The sequence below is a fragment of the Lissotriton vulgaris genome, chromosome 9 (genome assembly GCF_964263255.1).
Source record: "Lissotriton vulgaris chromosome 9, aLisVul1.2, whole genome shotgun sequence".
NCBI classification, from domain to species: Eukaryota; Metazoa; Chordata; class Amphibia; order Caudata; family Salamandridae; genus Lissotriton; species Lissotriton vulgaris.
The window spans coordinates 260,992,216-261,014,582 of record NC_141697.1 but is presented as its reverse complement, the minus strand read 5'-3'; the positions used below and the strand labels follow the sequence as shown (position 1 = coordinate 261,014,582).

Below are 22,367 nucleotides of genomic sequence, written 5' to 3'. Positions count from 1 at the left end.
CACATTGTCTCCACTAAAGTAGCTCCCCCTTTAATGGTATGACCTTTGCACTGCTTTGGTTCTGAAATATGCATAATAGTTATCAACTTCGAAAACAGGGACTTGCACGCTGAAGCCAATATTTCAGTTATTTCAAACTGTTAAAACGTTTTACTTGCTGGCTAGGGAAGTTTAGATGTGCAACCCGTTTTCAGACTGCTGCATTAAGAAAGTGTGATGTACGGAGGGATTTTTGTTTAGCAGCTCAGGCCTGCATCCCTTCTTTGCTTTCCACCTTCTGGCAGAACACTATCAATCGGCTTATTGAACTGTATTTTATTGAAACAAGATGGAAGCGTGACGCTACTCACAAAAAGGCGGGGCCTGAGAGTATGGGCGTGACCTCCAGCTCAGACCCAATGGCATTTCAGAGCCGTGGCCCGTACGACGTGAAGCTTGGACGTGAAGCTTCCTCAGCTCGATTAGCGTCCGCAGAAAAACTCAGGTACATTTATTTCTATCCTGGATTTAACTGGAGCTCAACTGACGGATTTTTCTCCAGAAAGGCGGGTCCTAGGTAAAAACAAAAGCGTTTGCCGCCAGGTATCGCAATTCCTCAACTGCCTGGCTGTGGCCCACAGTTTGTGAGCGCTTCCAACGCGTGTGGAACTCTGATATGCCAACCGAATTTAGGTCCACTGACAGCCACGCTGTGACAACTGAGGGCGGGAGATTATGGGTCAGAGTTTCCGATACAGACAGGGTCTTGCAGCAATTTACAGGCGCCGTCATCAGTGTTACATCACATACATTAGAGAGATTGTGAAAACTTCACGCGTCACACAGAGGGCAGGTGTAGCAAATGGGCTGCATTCCTAGGGAGAGTGGTAAGGGTGTGAAAAGTAGCCGGCGGAGCATGCTGGAGCTCACTGATGCAAATATAATACTAAAGAATGGGGCAGTGCACTGTCATTTACAGAGAACACATTTTCTGTTGAAATGGCAACAACATTTGCATAGACATGCAGTTTTACTGATAAAATTATATAGCTCACAATCCGTGTGGTTTTAGCAAATATTTATAATTTGCACATCACCGAGTAAAATATCTTGACTTGTTTTGATTCTATTAAAATCTTTGTTTTCCTCTCACTTTGTAATTACAAAAAAGTGCTTCATTTGTGCTTTCCTTACTGCTGATATATTTTGAAATATTTGTGTAGGTCATGTACTGATAGTTAACTTTTTTGTGTGATATAAACAAATAGACAATTCCACAGCCTTTTGTGATAACCCCTGTACTCCTGCAAGATTGCTACATAGTTCATTTTACTAAATCCTTTCACTTTGAAGTCTGAGAAAGAACAGTAAACACCAATTTATTTATTAAAAGATTGAGCAGCAATTTATCGGAAGAGCTGACCGTTAACCTTTATTTTTGTTTGCGCTGCCAATGTGACAAGATAAAAATAAAATTAAAGGCATCTTTATTGTTCATTCATCTTCTGAACTCAAACCCAGCATGGGTATTTTGGGGGTGCAGCAGCACCCTTTTCACACCTACTTCAAGCGCCTATGCTCATAACCTGGATCATTTACTAGTAGTTGGTTTATAGGCCTCAGAAAGCTGGCAAGCACTGGAACACAGCTAGACACCAGAGGCGGTGCTTCAGTCAACAACCATACGGTGAGACCTATCTCGGGCATGTCCTCACACTTTGGTCTCCCCAGATTACCCTTCACTTCAGGGACCCTATCGGCATCTCACATCTTTGGCGCACAACCTCACACCCGGCCTCATCTATCTCAGCAGATGATTGGAAGGTCATCCTTTCCTTGAGTGTACGCATAACCATTGTGAAATGATTACTTATCAGGAGTCTTCATAGCTCCAAGCCTAGTTCTTCTTTGTCACAGTTCTCAAATATGACCCCCACCATGAAAAGGATTGTCCAGTTAATAAACCTCAATAAAATGTACCAAATACCCACTTCCCTCATAATGAATTTCCGTGCACCTGAAACACTTCCAATTATATAGCAAGGTACCAAAGACCACACTTAGTCCAGTGGGCACATCCTTCCCCATTTGCAGAACTGTGACAAGGAAGAACTAAACTTTACTGTTGAAGATTGCCAGTAAGTAATATGGACGTAACCTCTGGTCGCTTTTACTATTCATAGTTCTCAAGAATGAGAATATGGCAAATTGAGCAGAAGCCCAGCATAACACACAATACCAAGTACACCGCAAAGCACACTGAAAAAAGTTTCATAAAGCCATGTAAACTAGAGCTATATTTGAACAGAAATAAACATCTGTTCAGCACTCGACAGGGGAGAAAAGAAGCCATCTGAGAACAGCTATACGTCACAGAAGCAGTGGCAGAATATGCCATAGCTCTGAGAAGAGCAGACACAAAAGAAGCAGAAGCAACCTGGAGCCTGCAATGAGTATTAAAAATGTCAGGAGTTTTCCAGGTAGTCTCATTTAACATTTCCAAAATGGAAACTTCCCTTACATGTAGCCCATAAAGCCTTAGCCCCCACTTACGGGCTGGACCTGAACTGCAAAAGGAAGGGGAATTAAAGAATTCATAGTTCAATGAAATGGCTAACTTAATCCATCCAAACATTGTGGAGACAAATGGTTTACTGTCCAAACTGTGCAATCCAAAAGCAAAAAAAAAAATCAAATGTTTGGAAAGGTAGATCCAAACTGCAAGTTCTATATCCAAGAATCGTCTGGACAAAAAGTAGGATGTTCCAGCTCCTGAAGCAAATTACATTATGACTGAATAGTGGGTTTAAAGAACAGGGATGGGCGAGAACCGCACCATTAGGGAGAACTATTACATAACGAGCAGTACATAGAAATGTTCCTAACTCAGCCAAGCGCCGGAGGTGATAACTTTGCTACCTTATGGTACAATATTCAACCCCACTGATTCCATAGTCTCAAAATGAGCAGCCCTAAGAGCTACAAGGACACATTGAAATTCTCAGGAGGGACGAAATGGGTGTATCCTAGTTGTAGTTGGTTCACAACTATGGAGAAGACAAATGCAAAGTGAGTTGCTGTCTCAAAACCACCCCGGTGATTCTGTCAATTGTTGTGAGGATCATAGTCACTTCCCACTTGAGTTACTGTCATCTGTTGTTGGGGTTGGTGGACAAAAAGGGTAAAGAAGCTCACAGATGAGGCTCCTTCAACTGCCATTGGAGAGCCAGACAAATAATTGTGGCAGGGATCAGAGACTTGTAAACCATTTAAACCTTGAATTGAATTCCATCAACAGTACCCTTTAAATCAGATTTCAAATGAAGCATGACCACGAATCCAATTAACTACAAGGGGCACATGTAAGTTTGAGGAGATGGAGAGGAAAACATACGCCTAGAAACTCAGTCATAGACGTTTCCGCATACATCCTGAAAATGGAAGGACTATTTGTTTTACATTTATGGAAGTTCTGGACCTCTGAAAAGGGCAAATACGGCTTTTCCGTTTGATAAGACATCTGCTCAGCCTTGTGCTCTCTGCTTTGTACGTTATCTGTCATTGACACCTCGTGCAAATTAAAATCTGTTTAAAAATGCCTTATAAATGTGCGCCTGTATAAGATTTTTTCAGAGATGGACACACTAGCCAGTTGCCTCTCCCTGGCATTGCTTGTATTTACTTTAAATGGAGATGTCTTCTGCCATCTTCTGAGGTATGAATTCTTTGACAGCCACAACCACAGACGCCAACTGCAATTGTTTTTGTTTATTGCTTCAAGCAGTGTGCCAACATGTTGTCCCTTCTTAATCCTGGAACAGAGGATGGAAATCCTTCAGGAGTTGTTGCGTTGTGTGTGCAGTAAAAGTCTCAGAATGTACGGGAAACATGAATTAACATATTTGTGGGCAATCTCCATATTTGTTTATTAACAGAGTCAGTGGGTACTTTGTCTCCTGTGGCAATATTAGTGCTCTTTGTCAGGCTGAGAAGAAAGGAATAGACCTTTAAAGTCTCAGGAAAAGCCTCAGAAGAACACTGTAACCATACCGGATTTACTATGTGACCATTCATGTCAGAGACCTACTCGTTGAAGTGGTCAAAAGACTGCCGGACGCCCATTGATCTCGCATGAAATCATCTCCTTGTGTGACGCCTGCTGTCAAAATATGGCAAAACATGGCCGCTGGGAAGAGCATGAAGGACTTTAACTTGTTGACAATGTCAAGGACCTCAAAATCGGACCAGTTCTGCAAGGTGGGCCTTCTGTCTAGTTCTTCAGTGGACACCCAACCTAAACACCAACCAGACAGCAGTGGTAGCCAGTGGAGGTCAGTAAGATGGGAAGAGACTGACTAAAACTTGGGTATGTGTAGCAGCGACCGAACCACTGCATACTGGATGATTTGCAGTTGTCTAATAAAAGTCTACAAAGCACCCAGATAAAAGACTTTTCCATAATCCAAGCAGGACTCATTGATGGCCTGACCTACAGTTTTTTGGGTGTGATTAGTCAAGGTCCAGAGTATCATTCTAAGGCTTCTGAAAAGCCCAAAGCAGCAACTTGATGGCTTTTTAATCAGGAGGCCCATAGTAGTTTTTTACTGTCCATTTCGGTTTGGGAAATAGTCTAGTTTGTGAGGCCACCAGGCCGGGAACCAGAGACACGACTGGTTTCCTACCACCAAGAATTCTGTGTTTCCACCATTGAGTTACACGCAATTATGGCTCATCCAATTAGATACAGCTGTGGGACAGCTCCTAAATTGTCACTAGGAGCTACCATGCTCTGGTGCCAGTGAGAATATCTGCATAAGAAAACACGGTGAAGCCAAAAGATTCTACATCTGTCGAAGAACAGACTTACATAATGACCATGCAATAGGAAACGGGTACTGTATCAAAGAGAAAAAGTTTACCAAAAACCTGGAAGATACGGTCTTTTTAAAACAAGAAGAACCAGTCTATAGCCTAGCAGTTAATCCCACATCCCATAGACGTCTGGACAGCATGTTGTGGGAAACAGGGTCAAGCCTAGCGGGATGACAGTCGCAGATCAGCCATGATCTAGAGTCTGTTTCTCCAAAACTGCAAGTAAGACAGACTCAGTGCTAAAGTGTATCCGCAGTCCTGACTGAAGTGCATCAAGCAGGTTGTGGGATTCAAGATATTCGAAAAGTTGCAGATTTATTTGTTTTTCAAACACATAAGCAGAGAAACGGAGTATGGATATAGGCCAGTAATTCTGAGATTGGGAAGCATTCAGCAAGTTTTTTGGAACAGTGGTACAACCACTGCATGCTTTCATGCAGAGGAGACTGGCAGCTGAGATGGACGGATTCAGGAGGTTGAACAAAACTGGCTGGATAACTGTCGAAGTCGATTTTAAGAGATGAGGATGAGCAGGATCCAGCGAGAACCAGATGTAATAGTGACAGCTGAAAGCCGTAAGATCTTAAAGAAGAAGTTGAGATGCTGCATCAATAAATCATCACGCTGAAAGAACAACAATTGACTTGCGAGCACTTGCAGAAGACCTAGAAAACCGCTCTCGCTGGCAAAATATAAGAGGTGTTCCCCACAATGATGAGGTCTCAGACATAGATTACTAAATCCCTGAGACTCTTTTTAACTCTTACTCTCTAATAAGGACAATTTAGAAATCAAAATAGGGTCTACAGAGCATGCAGCCCTGGAGAGAAAGGTATTCGAGCACCGGACATCCTAGCATGTCTTCACAATTGCAAGCTTAAAGAAGAACTCATCCGAGTGGCCAGAGACGCAGACCCTTCTGCATTCCAGGGTCATAGAATCTCCTTATTTCTGGGCCTTTCTGTGATAACTCTTCAAAAACACAGATATTTCAAACTGGTGACTGACTTTCTGAGAGTGAACACCATAAAATATGGCTAAATACACCTTTTCCGCTCATCTTTAGATGACGACACCAGCTCTGCTAGCTCTCTGAGGTGACAGCTTGTGAATCCTACAGAACAGCCTCCGCATCTGACCCTCCTGCATCTGCAGTGAATGCATAACAAATGGTGGAAGATTACAAGATGTACAAAAGAGCTGAAACTGGATCCACTATTGCACAGGAAGACAGGCGGTTCTGTACAAGCTGCTGTGAAGAGATGATTAGGACAAGAGTTACACAAGAGAATGACTTGTGGAGACGGCCACCCAACCCCTCCACCATGTGGGTGGGTCCACCGGACCTGTATGTGCAACACGCAGGTAGGGGAGGAATGAAGTTTGACTGTTTCACTACAGAGACAACAAAGGTGAGCCACTGCTTCCCCTAGATCCGATTTTCCCCAGAGGCCTCAAATAACTGCTTCTGGACAATACCCCCAGACTGGTTGGGTGTACAAATTAAGTTTGATGTATTTTTTTGTTTATACACTTAAAATACCTCTACACAAACCAGTCTAACTAATAGCTCCACCTAAAGATACGAATCGCAAAAACCCTTGTCCCTCATCAGCCACACTCATATTGGTTACCCGAAGCAACATAATCGTCGGAGGGAGGGGGAGAGACCCATGATTAGCCAACACCATACAATGTTGAAATAGTCAGTTTGACAACCCGACAAACTTATTAGCGGTGCCAGCAATACCTAATAAGAGAGGCTGATATTGGTCTTATTTAGGAGATCCATCTCCTTGCTAAGGACTAGTATAGACTAAAATCACATTAGTTCCCTTGACAATATTTGTTGTCCGGACCAGCCCCAAAAGAGTTGGTAGGCATGGTTGGAGCAAAGATGACAGAGGAGCCTTTGGAGTGAAATTGGGAGCGGAGTCCTTCTCCTTGGCTAATATCTATTTATCCAATAAAGGTCAGGAGGCATTCCTAAAACTACATTTGAGAACATGCGATAGAACAGTTCTGTTTTGTGGGAGGCGGGGGGGGGGATGTGGTGGTTACAGAGAATGCAAGGTTTGGCTAAAGATTCAACCAGTCTGGAGCCATGTGACTTTAAGCATTTGGTCTGGCTGGAAAAAGGAACACCACAGATTTCACTTGCTACTTGGTCTCACACAAAATATATGCCCATGTAGATTACTTCCTCTGCACAATATCTCTGCTAAAGAAGGTTGACTATGTCGAAATGGAATCAATTACCCTCTCTGATCATGCTCCAATATGTATTACTCTACATTTCATGCAAAACAGAAGGTAACCTGGGCCCTGCAGGATTAGCGATAACATCATTCAGAATGCTACCCACAAAGCAGTCCTTCAGTAAGCCATCGCCTAGTACATGTTTTATAATGAAACAGGGCAGGTCTCTACAAGCACTCTTTGGAATGCTCAAAAATCAGTTATCGGGGGGAGCTGTTAGCTATATCGGCTAAAGAAAATGAAGATGGAAAAGAAAAAAGGGAAAATTGGAAAACATTGTTAAAGAACTGGAGTCAATACAAAAAAGAACTGAGCCCCAACGGTGTAGCATACTTTAAATGCTGCACCTGCTCAAGTACAAAGATTATCCTTGGAGCGGAATACGCTATGCCCCGAATCAAACACGTTCTACCTCTGAGGCAATGAACAAGGGGAACTATTGGCTACTAGGCTTCACACCAAAATTAACATAGAAAGAGTAATATACTTAAACCAACAGGAAGTTGCGGCCAGAGGAAATGATTAATTAGCTGTGGAATTCCGGGACTATTACCACACACTTGAAAAATCTACTTGATATGGTGAGTCAGATTTTTATGAGGGCAAGCTGTTTTTAGGGCCTATTGGCCCATTCTGGCGAGAGAGTTAGACCTGCCAAAGAACAGATGTTCTGTTCATTCTGAAAGTGAATGTGTGGTAAAGCGGCCTTTAAATCGTGCTTTAAATTCTCAAATTTGATGTGTGTTCGAAGACGTTTTGAAATGAAAAGCTATAGGGTGTCAGTTTTTTTTCTAACACACAACACCCAAGTCGTTTCTTTTTATTTTATTTTTTTATTTTTTTTATTTCCCTGTATTCCCAGCCCCCTCCCCTGACCCCTGCCCTCCCACCCTCCCTTACTGGCAAACAGGTCAGTAATGACCTGTGTCTGACAGCCAATCTCCCCCAGGAGGCCTCTCCCCCTGCCGCTCTCCCATAATCTCATACCCTTTAATTTAACCTACTTTGTCGGGTTTGTTTTGTCCGTGCTACTCCCTCCCTCATTCGCTCATTTATTTATTCTAAGTTCTCCCTTTCACTTCTTCTTTTTTTGCATCATGTGAGCAGTTTGTCTGATAGTTACAGCTCTCTCATTTTGCGCTTTCCCATCTCTTTGTGCCTTCCCCTCTTTTAGGTAAGACAAGTATTCCTGTGCCACTATTTCCGAGAAGAAGACCCTGAATTGGCCATTAAGGCCGACCATGAGTCGACATGGAAACATCAAGTATACCTCGCATCCCATATTTTGAAAAGGCGTTATTAGTTGCCTCATTCGCCACCTTCTCTCCACAGTAGTGTGGCAGAAGTCTGGGCGGGCAAAGAACGGTATGTCCTTGTAAGAGCGCTTAGCTGTCGGCTTCGCCTTACTGATCACCTCCTCTCTTAATAAGAAATTGCCCACATATACTAGGATGGCCCTCGATTTGGTGTTTACGCTATTTTTTTTTGCGTCAAAGGGAACCTATGCGCACGTTGCACTTCCTTATCCCAGTCCCATTTATCCATTTCTGGAAAAGCTCCTTTCAACAATTCCACAGTAAAAGCACGCACATCCACCCCCTCCTTCCCTTCCTCGATCCCAAGCAGTCTGATATTGTTACGCCTCTGTCTGTTCTCGAAATCTTCGAGCTTCCATAACACATCTGATGATATTTTTTCTTGTTCGTCTCTATACTCCTGTAGTTTTACAACATCATCTTCTACTTTGCCTGTCTTCTCCTCCACCTCCACTAATCTACCAGCCATTTCCGCATACATTTTGTCAACCTTTCGTAGAGACCCTTGTATTTTTTTATTTGCTTGTTTGGCTCTTTGGCTCTCCCGCCGAGCCTCCCCTTGTATCTGCTTTAGGGTTGAAAACAAAAGGTCGAAGCTCGCTGCATAGTCCTTGCCCTGCATCTGGGTCTGAGCTTGTGGTTTATCCGCGCCATCAACTGCACCCTCCTGGTACAGCTGCGAGGTGGCTGCATAATCCCAGTCCAGTTTTTTAGCCACACCAGCTTGTATAACACTCCCACGTTTCTTTGCTCTTCTATGAGTCCTTCCCTTATTTCTGCTTGACTTACTCACTAAGTTTCGCTTTAATACGGTATTGTGTGACTCTGACTCAGTATCTAACTCTGAGGTGTCAGTCTGCGATACCTCAGAACCGCTTTCCGTGGATGTTGGTGTGTCACCTAGATCATCAGATATGTTCTGACTTGATTCTGATTCCTCAGCCTCTTCCTCATTCTCATCCCTGTCATCATCGTTCCCAGTGAAGAAGCAGTCATCGCTGGGTGAGCCAGTGGTCACAAGCATGTGCTCAATCCTACTGTTCATATTCTCTTTATCCATGCCCTCAATTCCTGCTTGAATGTCATCTGGGACCCCCTCGTGAATATTGTTTTTGTTAATACCATTTTTAGCGTTGCTCGTGTTATCCACCAAGATATCTGCAAAATTGTTTACTGGACCATCAATGTCTGCTACCTTGTTACCGGGAGAAATGTGTATCAGTTCAGGTGTAGGAATGCTCTTGGCCCCTCCCCCTTGCTCCTTACCCGCTTGAACCATTTTGTTTCCATCCGATTCTGTTTCTCCCATTAAACCACTTATATCGCCAGGTTGAAAATTAGGTATTGATACTGTTGGTAGCGATGGTGTGACCACTGAAGGGACTTCTACCACAATTGTATTCTTACTCTGCTCTGTTTCACCCATTAAGCCACTCGTATCGCCAGATACTACGCCTGTCTTCATTAGCGTGGCCAACTGTTTTAGGCCCGTGGATTCCATAAGCTCATTTCTTCTTAGCTCTTCTATCCCGGCTCCGTTCGCTGTTCCCTTTGCAGAATCCAGAGCTGAGTCCTTGCCTGCCGTCAGCTCGCTGCTGAATCCCGCTGCGGCGCTCCTTTCGTCCATCTGACACATCCCAGCTTCTGCCCCGGATCGCTCGCTCCTTGGCTCACTGACGTCATCCTCCAGGCTCCTCGCAGCCTCTGAGCGGCCAGCCTCAGCTACATCCTGCAATCCAGGCCGCTGCTCTGTAACACTTCCTGACCTGTTACAGCCATTCAGATCTGCAGCGTTCACGCTTACGAAGGCATCCCCAGCGCTCTCGGCTCTCAGCGCCGGGAATGACTCGAACAGAGTCGGCTGCCGCAGGGTAGCTTCTTTCGAAGATTCAGAACCAGCATCATTTCCTTTCGTAAGTCCTTTTCTGATTGATTCTTTCTTTTTCCTTTTTTCCGCTTCTTTGTCTTGTTTTCTCCTTTCCGTGGCAGCTAATCTCTCTTCTTCTCGAGCCATAGCAGCCTCCCTCCGCAATTGGGCTCTATGCCGTGCCTTCGTCCTTACATTTGTTGATATCTCGGCATCGCTAGCACGCAAATCTTCCTCCTCGCTTCCAGCCATATCCTTGCCTGCCTTCAAAGCCTTCGGAGCCATAAGTTGTCTCCCAATGCGCCAGCTATTCTGGAGTCGATGTATCGCCTCCACAATCGCAGCTCCAGCCGTCTGCCAAATGTTATATGACTCTCTCTTATAGACAACAGTGGTTTGTGCGACGGGCCACTCGATAAAATCAAGCCAGCTGAGAAAGTCCTTAATCATCACGCTATGTAGTGACTTAATAATTCAGCTAAACAGATAAGCTCAGCTTCTGCTCGTTATTTTGGGCTAAAGTTCGGGCACAGCTTCTATAGTTTTGACTAGCTCTCTTAACTCTCTTAACTCCGCTTCATATTTACAGAGTTGTAGCACATCCCGATGTCCTTCTTAACGAATCCAGGTCTCCTGACTTTTCACCGCGGGAGAGCGTTCAGGTGCTGCTGCCTCCTACGGTCTGTCGGCGGCCATCTTGCCTCCCTCCAGAATTTTTTTTATCCCCCAAGTCGTTTCTAAATGAACAGTATACATATTTCAAATATATCGGAAATGAGGAAAGCACATTTTTTGTAGTTCAGAATTGTGATGGGAACAAATATATGAAAGGATCGAAGCAAATCAGAACTCCTCACTTGGCAATGTGCAAATGATGATTATTTACAGAAACCTGATTTTCAAACATTGTTTGGACTCTATATAGTTTTATCAGTAAAACTGCAGGTCAGTGGGAATGTTTGTGGCCATTCCAATAGAAAATGTGCTGGATGTAAATCACAGTGCCGTACCATGTCATGCTTTAGTAATAAACTTATTAAAAGTAAGAGTTTTTAAACATGAACTGAGAAATTCCTACACCCACCCCGATAAAATTGCTGTTAGTAAACTAAGAGGTAAGTCGGGGATCATGTGCAGTGTACCCTATTTGTGGGATAGTTTCATATTATACATGGAGCAAAAGTTTAGACTATTTAAACAAATCAGTACAGTAGACATGCTGAAAGCACATATTTGAAGGTGCTCACATGTGATAATGAAGAAAGAGGTGGCACTTTGAAGTAAGATATTTACTTAGGATCGCACAATCTGAGACCAATTTAACAGTCAAGAACATTATAATTTGGTCGAGTAGATTATTCAAGTCACTAGACCTGCAGGTCTGGTAAAAAAAAATTGGATTTTTTGAAGCCTGTAGCATCAATTTAATGTGGATTATTTAATACATTTGCTGAAAGAGGCTCTCTCACACCGACTATGCTGGAGGCATCTACAGCAGTCGTACCTGAACTGGGTAAAAGCACATCACATCATGGCTCATATAGCTAGATAGAGATGCCATCTAAACATCTGGTAAATGTGTGGCACTGCATAGCGCAGGGATAGGGACTCTGTGCTGGGTGTATGTATGCCTGGGAAAGGTACAGTTCTGCGATAGAGCAGCTTAGTGTAGTGCATGTGTGGAAAATACATGTACTGAGTGTATGTATGCCTGAGAGGAATTCATTACATGAGAGATGTAGTGCTGTGCAGTTTGTGCGCAATGGAAGTATGTGCTGGTGGTATGTGTGCTTGAGTGAAGTACATTACATGAAGGGTGTAGTGTTGTACAGCACACACATGGTGAGTGTGTGTGTGTGCTGGCAGTGTGTGTTTGTAAATGGCACACCCTGGTTAAACATAGAACAGCTTCAGAACTGATCAGTCAGTGTGTGCAGACTGTGTTGTGTGTTCTGAGTGCATGTGTACCTGTGATGGTACAATGCATAGAGGTAACGGTGCTGGACCAAAAGTGTGCTGTGAATGTACACTGTGTGAGTGTGCCTGCAATGGTGCATTGCATGGAGGACCCTGGATTCTATTTCGGGAAACTCTGGCCTGCCTGGTGCAGACATGAGGGATCTCCCAAGACAGATTTGTGGATGGCTGCATTCCTCTGAGCTGGGAGGGAAACACACTGAAGGGAAGAGAGAGACTTCCTTTGCACTTCAAGAGGTTGCTCTTTGATTCACTGATATATTACTAGGAAGGGGCCTGGACACATCACAGGAAAGAAGATGGGGCTGATTGGGGAATCCTAAAGAGTATGGCTGTGAGCCTGGGATTAACCTTGTGATGCACATATCACTGTGGCTGACATCCAGGTGTGAACTCTGGTCACTCCCATGAATTGTGTTGTGGGTCAATTAGCTTGAGTCATGCCTGTTGTGACAGACATATTTCATGAAGAAAGAGAGAAGTGTCCACTTCAAAAAAGCAGAACCCCAACATACAACTTCAAAGACTCAAGAAGCTGAATCACCTTTGGTGTCTGGAAAAGGACTATAAGAAAGGGATGTTGAGTCCTCAACGTTGGTCATCTACCAAGCAGCCAGACGGGCTGTGTGAGAAAGAGAAGCTCTACAAGACTTCTGCTTGTGACTGGGGCCAAGGCCTGATAGTTGCCTGTTTGGTGAGGAGGCATCCCCCAGGGAAAACAAGACAACCAGTCCTGGAGCCTGGTGCACCAACGCCTACCTGCTTGCCAAGACCAGTGTGCCCTGTGAGGAAGAGGAGAGGGTTGGAGGCTGCAAGGTCCAGTGGGAAGCCCTACCATGAGGACTCCTTGTGCAATGTTTTGACTGTGCACTGATCAGGCCGTCGCCTGTGTGCAGGATTGTTTGGCGACCCCCACCCTTTATGCCAGGAGAGGGCTGCTGTATACTAAGCTGTGTGTTGAGCACCATGCGGGTCTTTCTACACCTGTACCACTGTGCTGCGGTGACTCCTAATGCCAGAGGGGGCCACCAGTAAAGTTACCATTTCAAGGAGTGCCAAGACTTGTAACAGTCTGGGTCAGGGCGCCTGCGCAACCATGTACTGTGGCAACCCTATATGTCAGGAGGGGCTGCCAGTACCAACGTTACCGGAGGATTCGGGCTGCTGGCTGAAGGAGAGACTGAGGCTATGATCTGCAGGTTGGACTTTCACTGCGAGGGAACTGCCCCATACTTATCGCAGAGGACTGCCGGAGACGCCGTTGACAACCTCTCATCCTCGCTGGCTTTAGTCAAGAACTGAAGAAAGGGTTCCACTGAGCAGAGTCAACTTTTATTTTTAAAGAAACCTTTCATAAGCAATTTGCTTGACAGCCTCAGGGCAACAATAGACAAGTGTATAACGCATTCCAATCCCTTGAGGGGAGTCGACAGTAGTATAAAGCACTCAAATTTTGCAAAGTCAACATGCTATGTCTTCACGAGCAGGGAGCTGCCCTGACATCTGAGAGACGTCCGGCAGTGTCGTTCAGGAGAGAGACCCTGCACTGCTGGGTGCTGCCACGTGGACTGTGTTGAAGGCACCTGCTGCATCTCTGAACTATTCTGTGCTGCAAAAGCAGATAAGACATGAACTGAGTGAGTTGGACCCGGGGGGACTCGCTGCTAACAGTGCTGCAGCACCACAGACACTTCTAAATAAATTCTCAACGAGTCAAACGAAGAACTCATTAGTACCGCCTAATAGTTTGCATTCCCTGATACAGCCACCATTGAATGGGGAATAACCCTGAACACGTTACTCGAAGAAGGGTGGTACTGGAATTCGCCTGACTACTATAGCCCGGACCTCAAGGAGGATTGTGCTGTTGCTTCTAAATGCTGTATTTCTTTGCATGTGTAGAGTTGGAAATAACATTTTACATTTTCTTATGAAGGCACATTTAACTGGACATTGATTTATTGTTTGCACTTTGAGTTATGTTCATTGTTCACTGACCAGTATCTACACCCCCGAGGGAGCCTTGAGTGCTCAACCACATATACCACTGAGATTGAAGTGCAAAAGGGGTACTTGGCTCTGTTGAGCTGGATCCCTAGTTGGTCAGGCCCGGGTACATCAGTCGATAAAGGTTTCAACTAGCATAGTTGGGCCCAGAAGCCCGTGCGTACCCTATGGCCCTCTTAAGTGGGTTCCAACAGCATTCTTGGCTCCCCAGAACCTAAGCGGGGCTAGCTTAATTCGCCTGGGGTGGGGGTGCAAGGCCTTACAAGAAATGGCAAATTGATACACATTGCAATAATGGTTTAAAATTGCTCAGAGTATATGTTTTACTGCTGTGAGGAAGAGGGCTAGGGGAAACCCAGAAGAATAACCTTTCAGTGCCCGAAACTGTTTTCGGAAAACCTTTTTTCCTTACAATAAATGAATGTGCCAAACCTTACTTCATAGTAAGAGCATATTTATCCTGCACAGAACCCTTCAATTGAGCAAGAGAAATTGGGATTCTGTTAGAAAAAGTTGCAACAGCATATGGGTGCTTGAGATTCCAGTATGGCGTATTTTGTTACATGCTGCCCTATTCTGTCCTTCGCATTTGTTTCATTAATCCTATAGAAATCCGTATGGTTTGAAGTAGCCTATGGTCATGTCTCTTTTGCAATGACCGGGCTTTTGAAACTGTTGTATCCACTAGGGCATGTCGATGGGGGTTCCAATGTCTCTGTAACACCGGAGTTTGCATCACGTGGTGGCATGTTCTATAGAAATGATTGGGATATTTGTGCTGCTCTTGTCTCCATAAAGGCTATGATTTTGGCAGTGTCTCTGTACCGTCATCTGACTCTCTGAGTGTTTGGTATTTGGTAATCATTAAGGTAATTTAGCATTTTTGAGATGCACCTTTAGCAATGAAAAGATCTATATTTTCGTAGAATTGCCTTTAATATAGATTTATCATAGTGACAGCGCACAAACAATTTACATATTCACTGCTGTAGATTTGCCACACAGCCATTAGTTTTCATTTCCTCCCTGTGCTTATGAGAGAAGGATATGTACTGGTAGCGGTAAGCACTATATAAGTGCAATGTTTCGCTCCGTATAAGGGATCTAATCCTTTACTCAAACTGAAATCGAACCTAAAAAGTCCAGATAAAATCTGTCACACAGAGAAGAACTGAATGACTTTATGAAGAAAAGACACTGCACTACTATTGATTCATACAGATCAGGCGTTCAACAGGGATACCTCTGCGAAACCATGATCGGTACAAATTTGGATGATTGTGCTTTTTGCATATTCTTTATAGCTAGTTTAACAACAGATATTGTTACTGACATCAGCTTTTGCTTTAGTGGTATCTGTGAGAAAGTGCCATCTTTCTTGCATGGTATGCCCCCAGTTTTTGCTGAATTGCTGATGTGCTTTGACTGAGTGTGCCGTGGGCTCCTGCCAATCAGGTGCCAATGGCCTGTGTTCCTTCACTAAAACTGTATTGAAGCTAAAACCCAATTGGCATCTCTGGCAATGTCATCCCCTGGTGAATGTACCCTAGGTACCCAGGGCATTGGGACCAGAGAAGACCCCCTAATGGCTGCAGCCTTTATTGTGCCACCCTTAGGGACCCTGCACCCTGACACCCACACACTGCATGTGCAGACTGAGTGTCCTGGTGTAGAACTAAACAGAGTCGACATGGCACACATCTCTGTGTGCCATGCCCACACACCCACTGCCCTGGCATACATCAGTCACCCCTCTAGCTGTGTGCCCTATGCCAGTGGTGTGGGCACAGGTGCATGAACTCTGTGCCCCTACAGTACCCAGGGCCATTCCTGGGCACTGTAAGTGCAGTGATGCCATTAAGAGTATATGGTGCTGGGAGGTTGTCATTACGAACTCCACAGCACCATAATGGCTACACTGAAGACTGACAAGTTTGATATCAAACTTCTCAGCACTTTAAACCCACACTGATGCCAGTGTGGGATTTAATGTAAAATGCACTACAGAGGGCATCTTAGAGATGCCCCCTGAAATCTGACCTACAATCCACGTCTTGTCTGAGAGGCTGCCTAGGCTGCCATACAGCAGACATGTTGCTGAACCCCTGGGTGGAGAGCCCCCCGCTCTCCTGGGCCTGCAACAATGCACATCATGGGCGAGTTGTTAGGTCTCCTCCCAGGATGGGCAGGGGGAAGCTTCAAAGGCATACCACCTTTGTGAGCTTCTCCAGACCACTTACTGTACTCAGCAACTGGCCCCCACCAGTTCTAGCTCCCACTCTGGCGGGAAACCCTACGTGAGGAAAGAGGGTGTGCCAGCCTGTGCCAACTCCATCCCTCAGTTGAAGTGAAGCACAATTCCGGGCTCCGGACATCTTGAGGATGGGGAACCCTGCCCAATCAGAGATAGGCCCCCGCCCCTCTCCCACAGGAGAGGAGCAGGATAGGGGGTGTACTCACCCCAGGACAGGGACCTATTGGTCCCTGCCCTTCCTCTACCTGTAACACCCCATCATTTTATATTTAGGGGCACATCTGAACCTTACTTCCTCCGATCCCGATTTCGAAACAAGAAAGAAGACCAAGAAGAAGAAGACCTCTACAGTGCAGCTGTTAACAAGAGGACAACACCAAGTGACTTGGCACCAGCCCTACAGACCTGTTGATCCTTGAACCTGCTCCTGCTATATTCCGGCGTTTACTGCGGACAGCAACCTCAAGAACCCCGGAGGACCTGCCTCCCTTGACCCTCTTAGAGACTGTGACTCCCACGAGCAGTGGCTCTGCTCAAACAGCAATACCCCTGGCGCCAGCCAGGAACCGCAAATCCAGCCCACTCTGCACCTGCCGAGCCCGGTCTGTGCCCGAGTGGACAAAGACCCGGAGGACGTTCCCTGGTGATTCTGACCTGGAATCCAGTGCCCAAGGACCCTCCTCGACGACCCAGACAATGCCTGCTGACTCAGAACCAGGGATTTCCCGGCATTCAAAGACACCCCTGCACCCGGCGCCCCCTGGCCTCCTGTGCCCAACTCCGGGATGCCTACCTACCCTCCAAGATCCCAACTTACCCCTTGAAGTGTTGGTCGCTCTAGAAGATCCTCCGTTCTGGAGCCTGCAGCCTTTGTTCCCTTTTCAAGATCCCCTTTGAATAACATTGAGCACCCAACGGCTCAAAAGCACCCTGCACCCCGCCGCCCAAATGCCCCTGGCAGTGCAACCTTTGTCCTATCCTACTTCCCCATTTGCCCTAGGCAAGTGACCAGGAGCCCAGCTCCCACAGCCACGTGGCCTGCTAGCCAGCTGCCACCAATCGAAGGCCCCCTGCCTCTCGTTGGATAACATTGGCCCTAACTACCTCTGCACCCGGCTGCTCCTGTGCCGCTGAAGGTGTACCTTCTGTACCTACCTGACCCTGGGAGACCCCTGAGTCTATACCCAGAACCTTAACTCTGCCAGTCGAGTACTTGCCTTAAAACCGATAGCTCACTTTTCTTCCATAGGCTAACATTGACTGGTTTCACTTGGAAATTCTTTTAAGTGTGGAGTTTTGGAACTTTAAAATATTCATCTAAAATCAGCCGCACTAAGAATTCCGATTTACTCACCTGTTATCAGGAGAGCCCTCAGTGCTGCATCTTTGAGCCCAGTACTGACCCTGAAAAGGAATTCTAACCGTACTTGCCAGTAACTTGAATTTCCTTCCATAGGATAACATTGCCTGCTTTTTGCTGAAAAAGTTTCTAAGTGTCGATTTTTGAAACTTACAAATATTCTCTAAAAATCATGCCAACGATAAAAACGTAATTACTTGCCTGTTTTAGATAGAGGTCCCAGTGCTGAACCTAGGAGTCCAGCACAGGATTACAAAAGTAACATGAACATACTTTACCTGCAAATTGAATTTTCTTCCATAGGATAACATTGGTAATTTCAACTGGAAAAGTTTCTGTCACCTTTTAAAATACAATAATATTCCTTAAAAATCACTATGTAACCAAACCGCTTTTACTTAACTGCTCACAGCTCATGTCCCAGGACTGAATCTAGGATCCAGTCCTGTGATTAGAAAAGTAATCTACAAAGTAACTAATTGCATTTAACTAGAAATTCCCATTGAGCTCAATGTTGCATTGTTTGAAATTGTGTTGTCTATTGCAACAAACTGTAACTATTGCATTCAAAGAGTCTATTGCCCATTTGAAAAGTATTTAACGAAGGTAACTCCTCCTGAGAAAGTATATTTTGATACCTTGTTGGTTCTAAAATAAAAGAACTACATCTTTAGACACAAAACAATTGGCCTAGAGTTCAGTTCTTGAGTGTGTGAGAAAATTTGCTGACTGAGTGTGTACAACAAATGCTTTACACTGTCCTCTGATACTGCCTTACTGCTCGACCAAGCTACCACTTTAGAGAGTAAGGTTATATATAACTTTAGCCTCTGCCAAACCTCTGGGGCCTGGGAATTATAGACACACTGTACCTTACTTTGGTCCAGTATATATAGAGCCACTTTCCTACAGTATCAAAATGAGTCCTTAGTTCAACTTGGTTACACAATTTCTGAGTTTGAATATGTGCAAACAACACTACTTTTATCATTTAGGATTAATAAAAGCTGGCATTAGGAGCTGCTAAGTAACTTTGTTCCACTGCTTCTCAGTGGTAAATGGTATTACATCTGGCAAGCTCGTAAAAGTTAAGGATATGTTACAGAAAAAATGTAATGTTACAAAGTACCTAATTTTATGTATAAGCTAACATGTTGGAGTTTAGAGATAACCTCCTTTTAAATTCTGTGTATTGGTCCAATTATCCAATTCTCTTAAATACTTATTGATTTTTAACGAGGTATGCATTGTAGGATTTACGTAACCAAACCATCCAGATATGAACTGAACTGACCACCCATCCTCTCCTGATTTTGGAGAAAGCACTGTAATTGTAATTTGATCTTTTTGTAAAGACCTTTAATATTTTCTCAGTTGTTTTCGTGGAGTCTTCCAGTCTGAAATAATCAGAGTTCTTTCAGGCCCAAAAGTGCTGTTACAGAAGGATCGGCACAAGTTAGTTTCAAAAACGGCTTTCTTCAGTCAATGATTGCCTTACTTCAGACCTTCATGCCATGTAGGAATACAAGCACCATAGGTCCCTATAAAGGATGAAGGGTCTTACTCTTTTTACCCAGATCTGAGTAATGTGATGTCATGTGGGATATCTTTGTACAACTCTGGCAAACTTTCAAAATTCGGCCTGGAAGACACTATCATGCTGAAAATTGTCCCCAGTTGGGCAAAAGTGATTAATAAATCATTGTTTTATTTACGTTGGTGACAAAGTAGCCAACATCTTAAATGTTGACGTACATTTCACAAATCTTATCATTGGGGATTTTAAAGTCCATACTCTGTCACAACATTTCTGATCTTAAGCTGAATTTGAGAACTGGAGGAAGCCTTTTTCTGAGATTGTGGTAAAACTGCCATTGGATTATAAGTATGAAGCTCCCAGGTTCTCTTGAGATGTGTTTCCTGACACCCATTATAGTCCCTTATTGTGTCAGCTGATTGAGAAACCAAAAGTGAGGATATGGCTTAAAAGAAGGCCACCCGAACTGGTAAACTAATTCTACACCAAGCTAATTTGTGTATGTTGTTCTTTAAATACTCTCTTCTACTTTGGGATGATTTGAGTCGCTATGTTTCTATACGTTAGGAATTTTACTGTGAACAAATGGGATTTTGGAAGGGGGTAGTTACAGATGTTGCCCTGAAAGCTGATTTCTGAACATGTGTCTGATACTTCTACAGAGGTAATGACTTCAAGAATTTATTTCAGATGTCTGCTTTGCTTCAGCCTTGGTTTGCCTTTCATTTTGAAAGCTGAATTATAGACTTCTCTTTTGGTAACCTTCATTACTTCAACTCCAAAGGCAATAAGGTCCGAGAGAAATTCAAGGACTCCGTGGTTCAACCCGGGTATAAGTAGTCCAGGTTATGACAATATTCATTCCCTTTCAGGTGTCTAATTTTTCCCTTTTTTCTAGAAACAATCCAATATCGGCTCCAATCTAAGGATGTTAGAGATCCCACTTGCACGCTGTGCTCTTCAGACATTAGACATCCATTGCTATATTGTTTATAGTAGGTTGATTCTGCAGAACTCTTCAAAGAATTTCTCCTATTGTGATTCGGAAGGCAGAAAAAATCGGAAAGGCTTTCCATGAGGTAATCCGTTCTATTCATGATTTCCGCTATGCTTATTAAATCAGATGGACTTTGTTATATTTAACAGTAAAATGTGTTTGTCTTTTATAACTTCCACTTGTTAATCTTGTTGCCATGCTTGCTAGGCTCCATATACAAAGAAGCCTGGCCTCCTTTTGTAATGTTTTACCAACTACCTCACTTTCAGGTCTCCAGTATATAGTAGACATCTCGATATAGTGAACGTTATTACTGCATCCTTCTATTGTTTATTCTTAAATTGGAACCAAGACTGTTCAGCAAACTGCTTTCTGTCTTATACACATCATGGAGAGACTTGAACTTTAGAGACTGTTCTTGCTACCAGTTGGGCAACCTTTCCTTCTCTATACAGTAAACATTTAATTTAAATTTATATGCTTGATTTCTTTGGTTGTCCTTCTCATTATTCTTTGTATTCAGACGGAATATATACGCTAGCAGCCCAAGAAGTACAGCTATTGCTCAGTTGACAAATGACAGGACCATTTTCCCATAGTAGGGATGTTATATGTTTGCCCACAGATGATAATGGAGAGTATTGAGCTGATTTCGAATTCCAGAGGCCAAACGTTGACTAAGTTGAACTTGCACTTAGCAAACACCACAGAAAAAATACCACAGATATAAGTTTGAATCTTTTATTTTGGGGAATCACATTTTTTTATTGCTGTATTTTTGGTCTGGCGACCGAGTTATGTTTCATAATGTCATAGAATCATGGAACACCAATCACTAGGTGTTAACAGAATTCCAGCCTTTTGGTTTCAGTTTGGTAACAAGCTTTTTTGTCCAGGAGCATTGCACAACATTGTTGAAGACTGAGTCAAGAACCCACATCCTGCTTCCTGGTTTATTTACTTCTCCAGATCACTTTGTTTTAAAGTGATCATGTTAGATTCATCAGTAACTTCACCTAAGCCCAGGAAATAATATTTATCTCCATATTTTGTGCTTTTTTTCCAGTTATTTTGTCTGTGACCCTCTCTCTCCAGTATGTTCTTGCTCCCCGAGACTGCACCCCAACACACAGAGGGCAGCTGCTTGTTCTGCGTTCCTGTACATATTTACTTTGTACAAGTCAGCTCTAGTTGAATTAACTCTTTCAATGTTCGCTCTAACTTCCTCTGATCCTTGTGCATGTCGGCCTTCTGCTTGGTCATCGCAATGCAAATTTATTTAGCCACCACAATGTGTGAAGTCATGCGTTCACCAGAAAGTCAACGGGGAGCCACAAGTTTCATTGTGTGACTCGCCCATCTGCTGCATGTGGTTTTAGGAAATTAAGTTTCAGCTTAAGGGTGCTATGGTGTAAATACTTTTTTTCTGGCTTCACTCTGTGTACAGGTAGGACCACAGTTGAGCAAATATACTTTGATTCAGAAGGTTTCTCATGCTTATAACTGATAGCACATTTCTTCAGATGCAGGAGAAAATGATCATTTAACTATCAGACTAAACTGTACATTGCCAGTTATTTACTTCACTATTCTACTATTACTTGTTTGTGCAGTACTTTGACACTGTGTACCCTACACACCCTCAGGGCACTGCTGGCTTGGCCTACTCAGTGTTTGCTCCTTTTTCTAACCACCCTAATGAACGACATAACTTTATCGTAGACCATAACTTAGAATTTTTTTGTAATATCTTTATTGGTATATGTATATATGTGTGTGTGTATATATATAATATATATATATATATATATATATCAACAGCCATAAGTCACAAAGGTAACTTACGAACGACTACTCCAATCAAGCTGTTTTTAGTTTTAGGGCGAGCCTGGAATTAGCATCCGAAGGATGCGCCAGGTGGAGAACTATAGCTAGCTGACTC

At 43.8% G+C, this 22,367-nt stretch overlaps 1 protein-coding gene across 1 annotated transcript in view; it reads left to right on the top strand.

The window, feature by feature from the left end:
• The first annotated feature begins 421 nt into the window (after nt 1-421).
• MLH3 (mutL homolog 3) overlaps nt 422-22,367 on the top strand; it is a 325,229-nt gene continuing 303,283 nt past the window's right edge. The window contains exon 1 of the mRNA XM_086937507.1: nt 422-484. The gene's annotated coding sequence lies outside the window, so the exon portion shown is untranslated. The remainder of the gene's footprint in view (nt 485-22,367) is intronic.